The 14845-nt window shown below is 38.8% G+C and overlaps 1 protein-coding gene across 2 annotated transcripts in view; it reads right to left on the bottom strand.

Annotated features, from left to right (window-relative positions):
• The window catches only part of LOC110394028 (ubiquitin-conjugating enzyme E2 E2), a gene marked incomplete at its 5' end in the record, with an annotated part of 212519 nt that overhangs the window by 41863 nt on the left and 155811 nt on the right, over positions 1-14845 (bottom strand).

The following is a 14845-nucleotide window of genomic DNA, read 5'->3' as shown; positions in this document are numbered from 1 at the left end:
ATCCTATTTTCATCTACCTTCTCATCCACCTACCTCATCAGTAGCAGTATAATTACACACATTATTATATAGCACACATTGTACTAAACACAGCGTGGTACAAATGACCTTGCAGCTGTACTTTCTTACTATCCTAAGGACTCCTGTCACTAGTACAGAAAGCTGCTTTAGTTGGCAATTGTTACGCTATCTTAAAAAATCATAAACAAGAAGCAGGTTCAACTGTTGGATTGTGTTAATTCAAAGTTCTCACTTAAAAACACAGTACTGAAAGAATATTTAAAATGTATGAGACATAATTCTATGCACGAAAAAAGAAAAATCTCTTATCTACACAGTCAATGCTTGGAAAAAGCAAATTAAAAACTACTGAAGCTTTTGGGCATTACTATTCCAAAAGCCAACATAGCCTCCTTTCATACAACATAATGCTTGTCCACAGAAAGACGTATTTTACCCAGAGTGGCCTCTTAAGGAATATGAAGACTTCTTTTTGGTTCGCAGCCTGCTGATACAAGTCATTGAAACAGGACATGAATTTTAATTAGGATCAGTTGGGATGGGAACTTCTAAGTATCTGATTAATGTTTTTCAAAGGAATGCCATGTTGGTAGATTTTTCAAATAAGTTACATGGCATTGTCTTAAGGCATTTCTTGTGAAACGATTCTTGTTATATTTTCAATAAAGATTTCCACGGTATGCAGGGGTTAGTGAAATAACCCTGTGCATAGAACAGATGAAAGCTCTTGGCTATGCTCCATGCCTCACAATGTACCCAAGGCATACAATTATTATACGACATCATGTCATGTTCACTACTCAACTATTCATTTTGTTCACTGAAAGTTAATAAAACTCTCTTTCACCTGAAATTCCTTGGGCTCCCTTCATTAAAACTTCTGACTGCATGATTCCCTGCATACAATTCAGTGACTTAGTGCAGCATAGTTCATTAGTCATGGTACCTACATCAATTTTCTCTAATAGCTGTTAATGCTTCTTGGCTTTCTAAACTATGTGCTTTCTTAACAAAAACGGGTTACAGAGAATATAACATTATGGAACATTAATTAGCTATCAGCCATAGTAACACAACCAACAATTGTTTCAAAGATAAAATCTGGCTTTTAAAATGTCACAGTAGCAAAGTGTTGATTGTTTGCCATCCATCCATCCATCCACCCACCCATCCATCCATATTTCACAGTGTCTGCAATACATCAAGTTGCTAGCTGCCAAACAAATTTAATTTACCCAGTTCTCAGTTTGCATTAACCTTTGAATAATAAAGCACAGCTGAGACTGCTCTAAGAAACAAACCAGAGAATGAATAATTAAAAACACCTCCACTGCCTTTAGAAAGACCAATGCCGAGTCAACAGGGAAGGTTTAATTGTGACTGAACTAGGCATTAAGGGGCTAATTGAACTCTTTATAAGCCCAAACGAATGTGGGACTACATCAGTGCTATGGTATACAAGGTTCACAGAAAGCAAAGCCTTAAAAAAAAAAATAATCAGGCAATTAGTTCAAATAGAAAGAGGTAAGAAGCAGAGGCAGCCTAAATCCTCCATGAAAAAAGCCTATAATACATGAAGGAAATCCTTTCTCATTTTCTGCAGAAAAAATGTTCTAATACTAGGAGAAGAAATGACTCAGTTGATGCCAGCAGGTTAAAATGGAAGTGATATAAATGTCAATCCCTGAGAAACAGTTGAAAAAAGTAAGTAACAAAATCAAGCCTTGTCTTTATTAGAGCTTATATATCTAGCAGAGGATGGCTGAGATCTTCTTGGGTTTTAGCAAGGCTCACTTTTTTTGTTCAAAACTTCCTCTGGTAGTGGCGGTTTCATAGTGTATATTATTTTTATTTGTTTTGCCTATTTATTTAATTGCATTAACACTTGAAATGAGCATTCATTAATTAAAATAGTTGGAAAATGCTCCATCTGCCAGTTGAACTGTTTCGGCACGTCCAGCTACAAACCCAGCCTGATCACATTCTGAGGATGCTGATTAGCATTAATTGAAGGTTTTCTTTGAAAATGAGAGATGAAGCTTTATTAAGCATTATTATTAATTTGAAGAATAGCTGGAATTGCATGGAGTGTGAATAGATTGCTGTTATCGATGTTGCCTGTTGGAGTGCTTGCTGGCAGCAAGGCCATTCAGCTCATGTAAAATACGGATTCATGTGTGCAGTCAACAGCTGGTACTGAGGGCAACAGCATGCACAAGCATAACACTTTTCCCCTCGCACATTAATAATACGACAAGTTTGACAGGTGTATTATCTTTGTTTCCTTTCTCTCCTAATTGTTAAGCCTTTTATTTATCCACATTATTGGCAACAAGCACTACGACTCATCAGGCTTCACCAGAGAAAACTCCCATATGTGCAAGACCTCAGCCAGAGCCTTATTCTATAAGGTTTATAATGCAAGAGGATTTAATTGCCCTTTTCTCTACATGGATATTTGCCCAGCACGCTGAAGCCCAAATGGTTTACATTCACTGTGATTTATATTCCAACTCTATTAGTGTTACTGGCAACTGAACCACAGATCTCAAAGAAAGTAAACTAAACATCTCAGTGCCTGGAGTCCTGTCATGTTCGGGAGGACAGATTTGGTTGTACACCTGCTCAGCAAAGGGCAGACTAACTGCGTTGAACTGAGCTGACCCCAGACAGGGCATATAAGTGCTGGTGCTGCCAACCTGGTGCAGAATTGATGGAGATGGCACTCCTAATGCTTCCAGTGTTACCTCCTAGCAGCAGAGGGCTGAGGGGCTGCAGCTGGGCAGGAAGGCCCTGGAGGCCTCCAGTTACCAATGGTTCATCAAAAGACAGCTCTGTCCTGCCATTATTCCTCACAGAACAATGCCCATTCCATGTGTCTGGAGCTGAGGGTGGCTGGACACGGAGCCCCTTTTGGCATGATAGCAGCATGGGTGTGAGATATTCAGAGAAAGAAGTCAATAAAATTGTCTCCTTTGTACTTCACTTTCCTTTGCCTCTCCCTGTATCCTTCAGTTCTGCCTCTGCTTCCAATGTATGTACTTGCATATGAAATGTATGCACATCAATTGCAGTTAGTTGCAAAATACTTTAAATGCTGCTATAACTGAATTCATTTTGCTTTAAATACACTTAATGTACTGAGTGTTTTCCATTCCCTCAAGATGTTTTAGTCAGGCAGTCACTTGAAAATAGTGCTGCTAAAAACTGCTTGTCCAGTACAATGAATCAAAAGTCCCAGGCTTTCCCTGCATTTACAACATACTAAAATATTCAACTTAAAATGATGTTGAAGGGCTGTATGTTAGCAACAGCGTCTATGAGACATACTAGATGAAAACTTATCTGGAGAAGTTAGGAAACTACCGTAGACTTTTAGTTTTATCAGAGCTGATTTTCTGTTGCCAGAGTATAATTCAAAACAGTGAAAATACAGAAGGTCAAAGAAATAATGGTATCCCACATGTTTATCAAGTAGCCATATGGAGTAAGTTAGTCAAAATAATGTTATTATTTTCTAATCTAACTTAAGTTTCTTGATGAAGGATCGCATGCCTCCCCAGTGTTTATAATGAAGTAGCATAACCTCATGCTGTGTTTCTGGTGAAGTGGAAAATGAGGACCAATCCAGTGTCTTCCTTTGCACTCTCTGACTTTAATCTTGTGGGAATCCACTTTTACAGTGTAGCTGTACTCCTCAGCACAAGGGAAAGGCAAGCTTGTAGCACAAAACAAAGAAGTATAACTGGAGTTGCCTTTCTAGTTCTGACACGTGAATGGTGTGTGGAGGGAAGCAATCTGGCCAAATAAAACAGGAAAGCAGGATGGCTGAGAATCCTTCCCATTCCTCAGTACTCAGAAAGAACTGGAAAGGTTCTTCTTGACTGGCTGAGGTTAAGTTCATTTTTATCCTCATCCTTTAGAATAGGGTGGAGCCAGGCTATTATACAAATTTTGTCCGTGGTAACTCACTTCCTATGATATTCTCTATGGTAATTCATCTTTGTCTAATGTGAACTGCATCAGCACACAGACACAAACCTCAGAACTGGGGTTCCCCTGCATGAAGTGCAGTCTGTGGTGGACACAGACCCTCTCAAGTATTTTTGGTAGCATATGGCAGCAGCAGAAGGCCCTATGTAATGCTTTACTATTTAAGCAATTTCCCTCTGAGGAGAGAAGCTCACCACACAATCATCTCCACTTACAAGACATATAGCATAATTTCTTGCGGCCTTGTTTCTTGCACATCTCAAGTTATGCTGGAGTAGATCCTGCCTCTAGCTGCCTCAGTGAATCCTTCTGAAGAAGCTACTTGTCCTGAGGGCAAAGTGTATACAAAAGTATTGGGAGACTGGCAAAATAATTTAAGAGTGCAGCTGGTGAGAGAAGAGGATGAATGTGACAAAACAGAAGACTGCAGATTCAGCTCTCAGTGAGGTGCACCTCCTCAGAAACTCAGATGAAGCCTCATTAAAACAATCCCAGTACATAGCCCTGCTCTCTGCTTTGAATGTTGTGCTAAGCAAAAGCGTTGCTTTGGTCTGTACTGCAGCTTAGCTCTGTTCCTGGACAAAGTGACCAGCAGCAGGGCTCTGTGGCTGCTGGATAACCTGGGAAGAAGTAAATTGGCAGGAGGCATGCTGAAGCTATCAATACCTGGCCCACCTGCACACCCAGCCCAGGCCTATGCAATAAGATGCAAAACCAGTACCATTGAGAAGCACTGGCCCCGACTCATGCCCCCATGAGTGGCTGTGGTCCTCAGCCCTCCTTTCCCACTGCTGTCTCTGTCTTGGCAGTGTCAGCAGCACCAGTCATCCACTCTCTTCCCAGTTCCCTCTTCTCTCCATTTTCCACTCCCTCTCGAGTTTTCATCCCCTCCTCTCCCCTTGTAACTGACAATTCTTCCTGTATTTTCTAGTTTCTCCTTGAGGCTGGTGTCTCTCCCTGCTCTCTGCATAATAAGAAATGATTGTTCATTCTTCATGGAAGATGCTTCTTCCTTTCAGATTCATGCAGATCCCCTTCCCTTCCCCTCACTTTTTCTCATCCACAGCCATCAACACATCCTGCTACTTTTTGTCTTTCTCCAGAAAGGAGGAGGGAATAGGAAACAGTGCAGGGAAATTTTATTACAGTACAGCAGTTCCTCATTTTGTTCTTTTCTTTCTCCATTGCTTTTCTTCTGAGACGTACAAAATGAAGAGCGAGCAGAGCAGGTGCTGCAGTAACAGTGGGGTAGGGAAGGGAAAGGAGTCACAGCCGCCTACCTAGATGCTCCAGTGATATCAGTAGGTACTTTTATAAATGTATGCAATAAACAGTTGCCACAGCAGCCAAGGGAATACATTTCTACAAAACAAAAACAAAGAGATAAGCAGCAAGCACTGAGACTGCCTGTGGCAATGGGCACAGTTGTATGGTTAATAACATCTCTGCTATGAATAAAATTAGTAGGCTAGTCTCCTAGCAATAAAATCAAAGAACAATTAAAGAAATAAGCCCGTTCAGTATTAGAGAGAAGTACTGTACTTTGGCTATAGTGTTCATGACTTAAACCCTCATCGAGAAACAAACCTTCCCCAAATTTGTACCTTCAGAATGTGTCACTTCTCTTTACTCTGACAACTCATATTTATTTATTTATTTGCAATTTCTTTTTACCTCAATTTATTCATGCAGGTGGTGCAAAAAGTATCATTATCAACATTTTGGAAGGTGCTCATGGTTCTTACTAGTTTCAATCTAGACTAAAGCTGGAGAATTTTCAGCAGTAAATTTGAGGGCAGAAAGATCTGAATTACTCTAAGAAGAAATATTTTTGAAGACTTGTTTACTTTACTTTTACTAGACCTCATCTGTAGTGCAAAAGCTTGTCTTTCCATAATCTACATAGGTCACTGCAAAAGTAATGCCTCATTTATTTCCATGGAAACTACAACAAAGATTACAATAATACTATGTGATAGAGCAAATTGTCAGCTACAAAACACTATTTTTCATACATAGTCACCACCATTAGCCAATTCGCATGGATAAGTTGGTAGAGACACTCTCATTTTGTGATGCGACAGCTATGCATGGCCATCCAGAATGTGACTTATCTTTCATGCCACTGCTGAAATGCACCACCCACCGCCTCACTGTGCTCTCATCCACTGTCTGGTCTCCATAAACATTCAGCAAGCATTGGCGAATGTCAATGGATGCCATGTTTTCTGCATGGAGGAATTCAGTTATACACCTTTACTTCATACACCCTTCCATGTCAGACTGCCCCTCTGCTGCGACCTGTCACACAGCAACAGAACGTAATAGAATGCTGATGGGAAGGTTCAACCTGTACTGCCATACCACCAGTATCCACCTTTAATGTTGTGGACATACATAACAAAAGAGGAGGTATTATTTTTGGAGCAGCACTCGTATAACACTGAAACTTGGGTCTATGCTATATCCAGTATTTGGTCATCCTGCCATACCACCGAGAATTTAAGTATGTTGGTATATCAAAACAATTAGATGAGGTAAGCACAATTTCGAGGTATACATCATTCATTACACTTAATTATTCATAATGGAAACTGAAGGTGAAGCAAGTGGGCCACTAGTCACTCAGAAAGGCTTCAGCAGAAAGAGATTTCAGACAAATCACTTTTACCACTCAGCTTCCACTACAGTGAGAATATTCACTGTAATTCACTGAAAACCTGGCTCAGATCCTTTTCCCACTCTTCCAGTTTTGTGATTAAGACCATTTTTCCATAAGAAACATAGAAGAAAAAATATTACTTTGAGGCAAACATTAAGAGAAGAAGGATATTAAGATATTTTTCTAACTCATGCTACAATCCCTTCATAATGGTTATATCCTGCTTTCATCAACCACTTTTTATTGAAGTCAGTTACCATTTCCATCTACACTTTGGAACCAATGTGTTCGTGGTAAATGCGTCTGGAAGGACACCTAAGACAACAGATCCCAATGAGCTGTCAAAGGTGCAGCAATGTATTACTGGGTAACGCAAGATATTATTTCATATACTTACTGAGAGCAGTGGAATTCTGTACAATATGGCACTGTCTCCCTGTTAGCCTTCTCTAGTTTTAGCAGGATGTTTCTTAGGGGTACATTTATAACTAAAAGCAATACTCGGTTTAACTTTCAGGCTTACAGCCACTTTCTTTCTCACAACAAACCTGCAGCACACCGGCTGAGTGTGCCTGAAGTCAGTATGAGGCAATTTTTTTTTCTTGTGATTAAACTTCTCTGCTTGCCTGCCACTGGAGCCATTAAAAATTATTAAGGGAACCTGAAACACAGGTTCCCTCCTGCTGGAGCTGTGTTGTGTTTAAAATTCATGAGTTTTGGCCACAGTAAAAATAACAAGTAGATTAAGAACAAAGCAAATGTCACTTTATTATTCACTACTAAGTAATAACACTGAAAAGTATTAAAGGCATCCCTGCACTTTTGCAGACTGGTATTATTCCGAGAATACTGCAGTGTTGTTATCCTCTAAAGTTCTGTCTTCAGAGCATTCCTTAGACAGACACCATCATGAAGTGAACTGCTTCTTAATGCACAAAACAGTTATTTATATTACAGTATCTACAGCAATTTATTCATTGCAAACACCATTACACAGTGCATGATCACAGCATGCTGAGTATTCACAATGAGATTTTAAAAATGGCAATTTTGTTAAGTATTCTCCACTTTGTTCAGCTGAACAAAATTTTCATAAAACCTTTCACAGAAGGCTTTCCTACTTCAGCACCGGCAATGATGATTTGCCTCCCATGACACATCTGTGGGTTCAATTCCCTTTTGCCATGTTTTCTTTTTTTCCCTTTCAAAGTAAGATCATTAACTGCAGTTCCAGCCCCTTCATACCAATAGAAACGAACAGTATAGTTTAAATAAAATATTTATTGGCCTGATTTGCCTCTACAGTAAATTATATCAAGAGTGGCTTGTAATCATATTTTAGCTAGAGAGGAAAACACAGGTAACCAGGAATGAAAACCACTACAAATAAATGAAAAGACATTCCTGGGACCTTTCAACATGACCTCCAACCTTGCAGCTTGCCAGGTGATATTATTTCCTTGTAGCTCCCAATTTGCTTTTCCCTGAGGTTTTTTTTTTTTCTTTTCTTTCCCAGTATGATAATTTATTTTCCAAAATGTAACCAGTTTTTAATTTCACAACATTTGCCCTTACTCACACCAGCTGTAATTTTACATTCTATCTTTTCCAAGTTAAACAGCAAACATGACACAAAACAGTGGGGTGGCAGCATCAGGCATTATATTTATAAATTCTAAATCTAATTTAAAGGCATGAAGTGACTGAGTGTGGACAGATAGCACGGAAACCCTATAGCAGCCAGAAGATTTAAGAGGTGCAGTGTGGAAGAAAGCATTCTTTTGAACAGCATTGCCTTTTTAGATTCTTTGGAAACCTTAGAGGCAGCACAGAGGAGGAGAGGCAGACAGGGTTAAGGCAGCCCAGCTCCAGCAGACCAGAAAGACTTGTAATTTATATGTACAGTATATTCAAGGCTTTGGATATGAAATCCATTTGTTTTGTTTGAGTTCCATTTGATTTGTTAATTTGATCATTTATATAAAAATGATCCCAAACTCCTCCTCTTCATTGGAAATTATGAAAAAAGGGAAAAAGCTCACACATGCAATGTTTTTTTTTTTTTTTTGTGATGGACGGATCTGCTGAACTTCACCTAAAGTGTCCTTCACGTTCTGATAAGGAACTGTGGGATTTCCCTGCAGAGCTAATCGTGAGACCTCATGTCAAGAGTTGAGTTGGCTTTTCAGCTTCTGGGGTAGAAGACGGCAGGCTAAGGTGAGAGCATTGACAGACAGCAGTGCCTACTACCTCACACCATGGGTCCATGATTCCTCCGCACATAGTGGGGGTCAAGAGCAAGTAGAAGTGAGGGAAAACAACGCATCTCTATCATTCATCTACGGTTTTGCATTACATTAAAACTAGTAATTGTATCATGAATATCACTGTATTTTACAACATTTACACAATGAACGACAAAGCAGCAGCATATCAGAGATACTTTAATGCCTGCCTGTAGCTCATATATCTTAACCTTCTGTAACAGTATCAAATGCCAGTGGAATAAAGACTGAGACTGTCACTCTTTTTTCCATTTCCTGCTTTTAAACTATAGAACGTGAACTGATTTTCAGAACTACTTTTATTAAACTTCAACAACTGTTTAACTGTTCAACTTCCAGTATTCTTGGTTTTCTCAAATAGCTTACATTTTAACTTTGAATGGCAAAGGAATTCAGCCATTAAAATGGGTTTGTCAGCTTTCCTAAAACATAAACATGAAAAGGAAATATTTAATAGCTCTCCATTTATTATGACTACTAATCCTTTTTTCTTTTTTTGAAGGATCAAGGACACAAGATAATGGGGGAACTTTTAAATTGAGACTGGATTTAGTATTGTCCAGAACCGTACCATATAATGATATAACTTACAGAAACCTGTGATTAACAAATTCAGCATAATGAGGTCATTAACTTTAGTGTCCAGCATGAGAGCTGGATGATTCCACACTTTGTTTAACATATAAAACCAAGGTAAAACGATGCTTTTGGTCAAGTTTTCTATTTCGGCTACCTCCAGTCTATTTAAACTTGAGAATCATTGACTACTGTTTGTTTTAATATTGATTTTTTCATGTTATTATTGGCCATTAAATTATAAAATTAAATAAACAAAATAAATATGATCCGATATGCTTAACTAGAGAAGTCAAATCTCTTTAAACATCACCAAATACCAGAGAAATACAAGGTGGATATGCATGAGTTTTTTTTTCAATCTTATCCAAAAAAGATCTCTACAGTAATGTAGATTTTAAGTAATGTAAAATCTACAGTAATGTAGATTTTAAGTAATGATTTTAAGTAACATTTTAAGTAATGTTAGTGTAAAGATATTCTGCAGTAGTCAGCCATTTCAGTAACTGAGAATGACTTACCCAGGATGATTTCTAATATATATACACGTGCATATTCTGAGGACTATGAATACTACAAGCAAAACCAATATTTTTCACTGTTCCTCAGAAAGCTTGTTCAGTTTACCCACCACTAATTGTTTCCTCCACTTGGAAGTAATTTATCAGCCTATAAAGAGGTTTGATTTGCTCAAGGCTGTCATCTTTAATAATTCCATCTACAGGCAGTTGTCTGAATAGGAGCCTTGAAATTTTGATTCCTTATGCAACACGAGTAATTGTGTAGTTTTTATGTGAAGTGGTCTGACTCAGAGATTTCCTTTTTCTAAGTTCTAGAGTCTTCAGTTTCTAGAGATAAGCTGGTTATAAAACTCTCCCAAAATACTGAAGAGAGAAAACAAGAGAAGAAAAATCAAAGAAATTACTTTTTACAGAGAGACCTCAAGCACCTGAAGTGGCTGTGTGGCCAGCAGTGCTACTCTTCAGCCCGTCCTGTAAACAGAGGAAAAGGCTCATATACAGACTCCCTTCATTTCAGTAAGAGATTCACACATGCTTACATGTGAATTGCTTGCTTACATGAGGAAACAACTCTGTATTATGGCATAGATTAACTAACATGATGTTAAACACATTATAAAACAAGTCATTTCCTCCTGAGTAAACAAGCCTATAAAGCCAACAGGCACAGAAAAAGGAAATTTGATTCTGAAATCCATATACTTCAAAAGCAGATTCCTTTTATTTAGTCAATTTAGTTAAGAGGCTGTCTTACTTCTCCAGATCTCTGGTAAACAGAAGAAAATATGCTTGGAAATTGTTGGCAAACTGACACGTTTTTGCAACATTTGTTCTTCATTTGAAATTATTCTCATATTTCAAAATGGAGAGCAGCCACAGGTCCAAGGTGAAAAAAACCTTAAAATATCTCAACTTTTTATTGAGACTGGTTGACCTTGTTGCAGTCCACATTCTGACTTACCAGAAAAAATCAACACTGCCATTTATAGGCAGCTTGCTCTGCAGTTTCTGTGAGGATGGAGGAATTCCACCGCTTGACCAACCAGCCCAAATGAATATGGATCTAGGAGTGCTGGAGGAAGACTGAGTGCCAGTAAAGTGGCTTGTTCTACTTCTCTACAGAATTCCCAAGGCTTTTTAAGGTGCTCTTTCTCTGGGGTGGGGGACTTATCTGGATACATGACAAAGTAAACAGAAAATAAGACAGATGGGAATTTCTCATTTTTCTATCCATCAGGATAATTTTCTCCTAGAATATTTTGGGAGCATCTCCAAGGCTGAGGTTACAGAGGGGCTTATGTTGGACCAATCTTTGCCCTTTTATGTCACTGGAAATCCTCTCAAAGTCAGAGCTGGGGTTACAGTGTAAACTTGTTAAAATTCTCAGTAGCTGCAGGAAATCTGCTTGTGCGACGGCCTGCACCATAAGAACAGCAGCTTCCGAATGTGTTTTTCAGTAAAGGTACGTTTATTTAGGACAACTGAGTCTGAGTCAACATTCTTCTTACTACACTGATCTCCACTTCACTCCCAGGATGAGGATTTCTGATTAGAAAAGACTAATGCCTTGGTTTCATCCCTGACTTTATTCCAAAGCATTAGGATGGAAAGCAGTGCCGGTCCTGGAAAGTGAATGGCTTGCAGGAGCTGGTTCCCAGCTGCAGGACACACTCAACTGAAGTCAGGGACCTGTTTGCAAAAGCAGCCTTCATCATAGAGTTGGAGTCCATGGGAACAGTCACAGGTGATCTGCTCTAGAAATGATACCTTCTCTAATGAAGAATCAACATTTCCTATTAGTACAGGACAGACAGTATTCTAGCCTGAAATTTGTAATCAACTCATCTCACTGAAGAATTAAACTTCACCTATAAGGGAGCTGTTTTTATTTTCATTTGTGATAAACACAATGTAAATTTTCTATATCAAGACATAATACCAACAATAGTTGAAATTGCCATTTTATGTAGGTTGCTCTGAAAGCAATGCGTCCCATTTATTTTCATAGGAACTATAACAGATACAAAGAGCACAATAACACTATTTGATAGAGCAAATTCTCAGCTACAAAACACTATTTTTCAACATAGTCACTGCCATTATCCATGCATTTTCACCAGCCACGAACAAGAGCCTTCATTATGTGCTCATAAAAATCTGCACCAGTGGATGTGACAACTGTTGCCATTACCACTGCTAAAATGCACCACTCACTGTCTCACTGTGCTCTCATCCGCTGTTTGGTCTCCATAAACATTCAGCAAGCATTGATTAATGTCAATGGGTGCCATGTTTTCTGCATGAAGGAATTCAGTTACACACCTTTGCTTCATACACACTTCCATGTCAGACACCATTTTGTCAGACTGCCCCTCTGCTGTCATCTGTTGCATGGCAACAAAATGTAATGGAATATTGGTGGGAAGGTTCACCCTCTACTGCCATAACACCAACATGTGCCTCTGATGTTGTAGGCCAACATAATAAAATAGGAGGCATTAGTTTCAGAGCATCCCTCCTCATAATTTCCTCAGGAACAACAATTTGGAGACCTTATTCACACAGATGTTTTTTGCATGATAAAAATTACATTAGAGTTATTTTTTTTTCCTTTTTTCAGTTCCAGCTCATCTCCCAGCTTCAGCTGCTGGTGATACTGTCTCTCATCACTGTTTATTTGTTCATAATATTACTGGTGGTACGCATTTGTTGCAGTACGTTGGTCTTTGAGTCAGAACTAGCACCACAAAAAGAACCATACAACAGAAAACCAGTCATTCTGAAATTTTCAACTGGAAAAAGACATGAAGCTTAACCTGTGAACCCTAGAGTTACATTATTTATCCTTATCATATTGCTTATCTTTATTGTCCTAATCGTGCTTGTTTAATTACTGTATCTTCAAAGCAAACAGCAGATGACTGCAATTACTAAACCCTGCACTCAGAATAACATGGATACATTTCTATAAATGATTAATTGCGACACACCACGACCACATTACGGGATATACGGTACTCTGTTACACTCAGGCTCCATCTAAATTACTGCTTTCAGAAAGACTTGCAAAGTGTAACTGAAAATATGAATTTAAAAATGTGTACAAAATGGTGGAAGACTGAGAATGCAGGATGGATAGGAGTGTAACATGGGGTAATGAAGGAAAGGGATTATTCACTAGCAAAGGGTAGGGATTTATACAGAAGAAGGTGTTTTCTCCTCTTTGTGGTATTCACAGGAGGGCAAGTATGACTGGAGTAAATGGCTATAAGCCACAGCAATGTCCATCTTGTGGTCTCTGGTTCAGTGCTAGACTAGATGGCTTCTGTCCAAATTGTGTGTGCTTGGAGGCTCTTTGGTGGTCTGTGTCTCATGAGCAGTTTTTTAATAAATCCATTTTTCAGTGGATAAATGTCCCAGGTCATAAGAATATCACTGCTGACTGCAATGTTGCTGGCAGCTCTACTTGGATGGAGGAAGAAATGCTCTGTGGCTACAAGTGCAATCTCCTGGCAGAGGCACACAGAATGCCATGAGAAAACATGCTGTACATCTGCCTGTCTTTGCTGGTTATTTATGGGTTAAGTGGAAACACAACTGTATAATTCCCTGTAATGGTCAGTCCACAAACATTGCACTAAGTGTAATTCTTTAAATAGAAAGAGGTCTTGCTTTTTTCTAACACAGAGGAAAGGCATGGTGGAGACATTTAAAGCCTTTGAATATTTAAAGCCTGTTTAAATAACTTGGATGTGATCAAAATCAGCAATGGTTTACCTGCACTGTTAGTGACAATTTAGCAGAAATCTCGCTGTCTCAGAAAGACTTAAATACACCACTTTCTGTATTAAGAGGAAAAAGTATTCCTCTGACAGATCATATCGAATTACAACAGCGTGCCCGCATATTCTTGTCACACGTTTCTGCACTTCTGCTGGTTTCGATGCTTTCAAAATAATCCTTTTTTAAAATTAATGTACTTGTCAATTGTATATTCTGGTAGAGAGAGCAGATGTTTCTTCACAACTGTATGCATAGCTTTTTGAAGAAAATTTTGTTTATTAATAGTAATCTGTTTCTCATAGCTTTGCAATTTCTTAGATAATGGTGTAAAACACAATTTTCCCTTCATGTTCTCTGCATACTGAAGAGACAGATGCGGCTGCAAGAGACTACTTATACTGAGGGCAAAACTTAGTACTGCTTAATGTGACTTAATGACTAAAAAATGTGTATCATTTAGAGACAGCATGTAGTACTCAGCTAAGATATTATTATGGTCAATGAGTACACTTCCCTGCCAGTCAGTAAAAGGATTTGGAATTAAATCAGTTTTTATTTTATTTGTTCAAGTAGACACACTAAAAGCAGCAGAGCTAACCACATGAGTAACACAAATGGGATTTAGTTCTTGCTCTTAATCTTCTTCTAGACAGAAGCTCACGTACAACAATATATAATTCAGCTTGAAACATCAAACTGAGAGAAAGAGGGAGAAAAAAGAGGACTGCAGAAAGGCTATTTTACAGCTGCATAGACATGCAAACACCTCTAGGAACTTCACTTAATAAGGCCAGCCACTTCCAGCTATCGCACCACAGCTCACGACAATCTTTGCATGGAAACATTTCTTTCTCCCCAGGCAGTGCTATCAAGCTAGTGCAGTTCCCTCAAAATGCATCCATGCCATATTTAAAGCCAAATGTACAGTATATGCAGGGCTGGAGCTGTGCTCTGAAAACAGCCATCCACCTACCACAACACACTCACCCGTGCTAATAGACGTC

The sequence above is a fragment of the Numida meleagris genome, chromosome 2 (assembly GCF_002078875.1).
Source record: "Numida meleagris isolate 19003 breed g44 Domestic line chromosome 2, NumMel1.0, whole genome shotgun sequence".
NCBI classification, from domain to species: Eukaryota; Metazoa; Chordata; class Aves; order Galliformes; family Numididae; genus Numida; species Numida meleagris.
The sequence above is the reverse complement of the archived record's forward strand: the minus strand, read 5'-3'. Positions and strand labels throughout refer to the sequence as shown.